Here is a 5,841-nt window from a genome sequence, read left to right as displayed (position 1 = left end):
AACAACATTTTAACATGTTCTTTTAATTTAGGCCCAAAGCCCAACCAATGAAGCATTTTAAGAATGAAATCCCAACGAATTTTGTCATAAGCTTTATCAAAGTCTAGCTTGACCAACAATGCATTTTGCCCCGATTGTTGTGCCCATTCAATAGTCTCCCAAGCAAACATAAGGTTATCCAAAATGAATCTGCCTTTAATAAATCTCGTTTGTTCAGGTCTAGCGATACTTTGAACCACTGGTTTAATTATCATAGCCAAGGCTTTTGCAATAATTTTATATGAAGTGTTTAATAGAGTGATCGGTCTCCAACCAGCAATAGTGTTTTCATTCCTCCCTTTAGGGATCAGTTTGATAAGTCCCCTATTAATATCATTTCCAAGGGAACCTTTGTGAAAGGCTTCCAAATAAAGCATGTAAAAATCATCCTTAATATAATTCCACATAATTTGATAGAATTCAGTAGGAAGACCATCCACGCGTGGGCTCTTGTAAGGTTTCATACAAAAAACAACATGTTCAATATCTTCTAAGGAAAGTATGCGGTCCAAATAAAGACTATAGCCAGGATCAATTTTTTGAGGGATGTAATTCTTGACCATCTCTTCTAAGGTTTGCTACACATCCATCCAATTTCTATCTTCCTTGAATAGATTCTCATAAAACCTTTGGAATGTTGCAGCAATTTCAGCAAAGTCAGTATGAGTTCCAAACTCATCAGATATTGCACCAATTTTCTCCTTTTTATGCTTATAATTAAGATACTGAAAGAAGAATTTAGAACCTTTATTTCCTTCCTTAATCTAGTGAAGACGTGTTGTAATCTTAGCCCCTTGGCCCTTATAAATATCCAATTTTCGTAGCTGAGACTCAATGATAGCAATAGAGTTTTGGATATTTTCATTATAAGGATTGGAATTTAGCATTTTTGTAGCATTTTCCAGCTTCCCATGGAGAGATTTCTCTCTGCATTTTCGTCTCCAAGCCATTCTTCGACCAAAGGATTGTAGAAAGCTCACACATTGATTCAAAGCAGAGCACCACCAATTAATCCAAGAATCCCCCTCTTTGGGTTTTGGTAGGGAATTCCAAATTCCTATTAATGCAGCAACACAATCAGTGTTCTTTAGATGAGAAGTATTAAGTTTGTAAGGCAGTTGAGATGACGATCTTGGCTTTTGATTAGTAGAAAGAGAGCAGATGATAGGAAAATGATTAGAAAGGGTAGTAGAGTAATCCACAAGCACCACGGACCCTGCAGAGAGGTTCTCTAATTGGATATTGTGTGAAACATAAAATCTGTCCAACCTACTCATCTTTCGATCAGTACCAAATCTACAATTTGACCAAGTAAACCAGTTCTCAACATTGGTGGAAAATTGATTGTGGATAGGATCCACCACTCCCAACAAATTACGACAATATATCCATTTATCAAATTCTTCTTTGCCAAGTTTGTAATAATTATACCAACTGCGATCAACATGATGCTCAACCATATTAAAATCCCCTCCCAACACCCAATCAATATTAGGAAGATTGTTCGCAATCCAATTCGAAAGAGATGTTCTATTTTTGGAATCATTAGGAGCATAGATTGAACAAAACCCTATGAGCTGACCATTGATAATAGTACACACCCAAACACAACAGTGAGAAGGGTCTTCACCATTGTTAATGACAAATTTAGCAATCCAAGGAGCCAAACCAATAACCGTCCCACCACTACCATCTCTATGTGTGGAATAAAAGAAAGTAGCTTCCTTCCAAGTATTGAATAAGGTAAATTTGAGACGCTCATTGCTTAATTTGACTTCTTGAAGGAAAAGGACATCTAGTTTCCATTTCAATAAAGTCTTTTTTACACCATATTTTCGTTGAGGGAGGGAGAGCCCTCTCACATTCGAAGACAACATTTTGCAATTCATGATGAACTTGGGCAAATGTTATCATCATCTTGTGGCAAAACCCCAAATCGATTTGATAGAGAAACTGAGAGCTCCTGATTTTGGTAGCCTTCCATAACATGTGAAGGAGACCTTGATCTTTGGCGAGAACTAGGAGGAGAAGGAGAAGTTCTTTTAGAAGACTTTTGAATGCTTGGAGAATTAGGTGGAGAAGGATCTGTAGAGGTGAGATGACTATTTGCAGCAGAAGATGATAGTTCCTTTCTCTTCCTCACAGTCATCCATTTCTCAAACATAATGGCATCTTTGTAAGTCCCATGACTCTCGGTAGATACAATAGGAGATGGCTGAGGCATTGAAGTAGGGGACAATGACTTAGTCTAGGGTGATGTAGGGAGTGATGAGTCTGCAACAAGTTTAGCATTAGACAAGGCAGATGAATTATGCTTCACACCGTTTTGGCCAAGAGTTGCAATAGACTGGGTTCGGTAACCCTAGGCTTCCTAACAGGGCAATCTCTAATAAGATGACCTTCTTGACGACAATAAAAACATGCATTGGGCTTGTTCAAATATACTATTGGCTGCTCCAATTCAAATCCTGGACCAAAGAATCTAATATTTTTCAGGCAAAGGAGTGGTTAGATCCATTTCTACACACACTCGTGGGTGGACACACAAGCTGGAAAATTTATCAGTTGGTTGCTTACACCACATGACTCTACCAAGTTGAGAAGCAATGTTTTTAAGAAAAGGTCGGAAGGCCAAATTAAGATATGGAAATTCAAGCCACATAGAATAGCGTGCAGGGGAGGGGCCCTCTGGATGAAAATCAAATGTCCAGGCTTGAAGGTAGCAGACTTGGCCGCAGATAACCCATGTCCCATACTGAAGCACTGCTTGGGCTTGCTCGGCAGTTTTAAACATGCAAGAAACGTAGCCTTTACCTAGTCCTCTGATATTTTCAATATCCCATCCCCTGTTTTCCCAATTTTGTTTTGCCCATTTGTAGAAATCAATTTCGGAAGGTATCCCCCTTAAAATAAATAAAATGACAGTTCTGGTTTGATATTCAGGAATATATTCAGCAACATCATCCGGGAGTTGGAACTCAAGAGTTTTACCGTGATCTATAGCTGAAGATTCATGCATCATTTCGTCAGTTGCAGGGGTTTGATGATCACTAGCTTGATCCATCTTTTTCTCAGCCACCGCCGAGGGTTTTTCGCCACACGACTTACCATTTCTCTCGTTATCCTCAGACGACTCCATATCTGCAACAGGGTCCAAGGATTCGCCTTCTGTTGAACAACCCATTTGTCTAGCAGCCGTTTTTAACCTCAGTAGGGTTTCACTACTCAAGCCACTACCTTTTTTTGGTTCCAAATAACCAGTGGAACGGCTAGCAGAAGAAAGGAAAGGATGCGGGCTGCTCATGCGCCGCACGGCTCAAAAAGAAGCTGCCAGGAGTGTTTCGCGTGGTCTGTGCCACTGGTTTTCGCTGGATTTCGCCTCGTCTCTCAAATATACAATTCATTCCTACAATACAAACATATAGACGAAATAAAAGTCAAAAGAAGATATATACAAATCTTTGTCAATCAAATTAATTACTTGGATCCAAATATATGAATGCTAGAGTTTGATACTAATATACAAGTCCTATGCAGAAACAAATCCAAGCTAGGGAATCTCGTTGTATTCCATACTGTAGGATTTTCATGTGGATAACTGGTCCACTATTTATGTAACTCACGGGAGAGTTACTGTTTAGATTGGCCCCGAGAATTCTTTGGTCACTGACTGTAAAATCCCGCAGACCACAGTATTTCCGCTCCTGTACTCGTTCCCCTTCAATGATTAAAGAATTTGTTAATAATCTCGAGTATTGAAACATTATCAGAAGATATCCAGAGAAATTCATAATACTTCAGCGGTTCTAATTAATGAAGCGAATCCATTCGGCCTTGCTGGGAATCCCTCCGTTCACAACTGTCAGCAAGTAGTACCCCGACGGAGAAGCTACCGAGCTGGGCGGAGCCGTCAAACCCACCAAATACCCGCCACTCTCTTTCACAACAGCTGTGGCTGCCAGCGCCAGCATTCTCTGATTCATCGACCACGCGTGCGTCGTGAAAGGAGGGGCGTAAGCATGAAAACGAAGATTGGTACTTGGACGCCTTGGAAGAGAGAAGCGCACAATGAATTTGGAGCCGTACTTTATCTCCCTCGCAGAAATGGAAGTAATGGCTGCCCTTTTGGGGTCGTAATTAGAATGCAGATAATAAGGAATGTACGCTTCCAAGCGAAGTTCTGTTGGGAAAGGCACGCTAGAGAAGCGGTACCCAAAATTGGAGTTGCTCCCGCCAACAAGGACCCGTCCATCAGGAAGAACATTTGCAGTAGAGTGATACACTCGAGGAATTGCTGTAGCAACCAGGACCCGGAACCGATTCCCTAGGACTTCAGCGGGGCTGTAGCGAAAAGGGCTCAGAGAAGGCTCTCTCGCTAATTGCAAACCGGCGGTTCCTTTCTTGGCGCCGTTGATTATGAGGATTTCGCTGGTGGGGAGAATGAGCATGTCGTTCATCACCCTCGGGCCTGGCATTTCCTCCACGAACGTCTGGTTAAATCTGGCTTTTTTGAAGGCTCCGTCGGGCGCTCCCCCGCAGATGAGAATCTGCACCCTTTGGAAATTGTTAACGGAGTCGAGGGGCAGCAGGACGGACGAAGCCGATGAAGGGTAGCTCCGTGCACCACCGCCAGGCATCGTGGGGAATGTTCTGACCACCTTATTATTCTTGTAGTCGAGGAGGATCGAATCCTTGTTGGCAAAGATGAAGAGATTGCCATCAGAAGACAAATGTGTGAACGGATACAAATTGTTCTCCACGTCGACCATATTTGTCTTTACCAAAAACGGGAGCCGGAAGGCCCCCTTGCCCGGTCTCTTAGGAACGAATTCATAAGTAAACGATCTTCGACCTCCCACAACGATGACCCGATCATCGGGCAACATCTGATCGGAAGCATACCATCTTCGGGATGACAGCAACGTGGAAGACTCGACCCAGTCGCAAGACGAATCCGAACATGGAGTGAAGGAACGGATCACCCTGTCACCGTTGCTCCATCCGCCAGTCTGTACGAGCGTGCCGTTGCTGGCAAAAGAGCCGGAAGAACAAAACGTGTCGGTGACGACGTGTAGAGGCCTGACCTTGTTGGAGGCAATATCATATTCGATGGAGTGTGCCCAAAAATCATCGCTAGCCGGTAGTGTTTTGCTATTTCAGGGCGGGTCAGTTCTGCTTATATTAGATGGACCCGCGAGCGTCTGGTCGAAGATGAGCACCTTATTGGTGTGTAAAAGTGTCATATGCATCGCTGCAACACCCGCGTTTTCCACCAGAAGCTCCCATCTTCCTTCGTGGAGCTGATCTGCTCCAACGTTTACACAACAAATTACTAGAGCGCATAACAACGTTGATTGAATCCATGGTCGCTTTGATAATCTAAATCCCTCCATCATCATCCACTTGCCTTGTACAATGTCAGCAGCAACTGAAATCTAGCACTCATAAAACTTACAGCCTATTTCTCCCCGCTCTCTCTTGCTTACTCAATACGTCTGATACTTGTATGATAAGACTGATAGCTGCGATATATGAAGGAGCTTTAACTCTATTTATATGTTAGGCGGTCTCCGCGCCACGAATGCCACTTGCTTACGCCTCACATTATACATGCTGGAGTGCCACGGTTTGGGACTTTCTTTTTATTTAATTATTTTATTGATCACGGAATAAGAGTTTGTGATAACAAGCATGTGAAATTTACAAACGTACAGCTAATACAACGCGCTAGATTTGATGGCACCGTAGGGAATTTATATCGTCTTACGCGTTTCTTGTAATCGGGCCCAACTTCTGTAATAA

At 42.5% G+C, this 5,841-nt stretch overlaps 1 pseudogene; it reads right to left on the bottom strand.

Moving 5' to 3' along the window:
- Positions 1-3,756: 3,756 nt before the first annotated feature.
- On the bottom strand, positions 3,757-5,502 carry LOC149580207 (aldehyde oxidase GLOX1 pseudogene; annotated as a pseudogene).
- Between the last annotated feature and the right edge of the window lie 339 nt (positions 5,503-5,841).

This window comes from Cupressus sempervirens, chromosome 1, assembly GCF_028749045.1.
Source record: "Cupressus sempervirens isolate cs-2001-9-10 chromosome 1, ASM2874904v1, whole genome shotgun sequence".
Taxonomy (NCBI): domain Eukaryota; kingdom Viridiplantae; phylum Streptophyta; class Pinopsida; order Cupressales; family Cupressaceae; genus Cupressus; species Cupressus sempervirens.
Note: the sequence above shows the minus strand (reverse complement) of the source record. Positions and strands in the feature narration are given on the sequence as shown.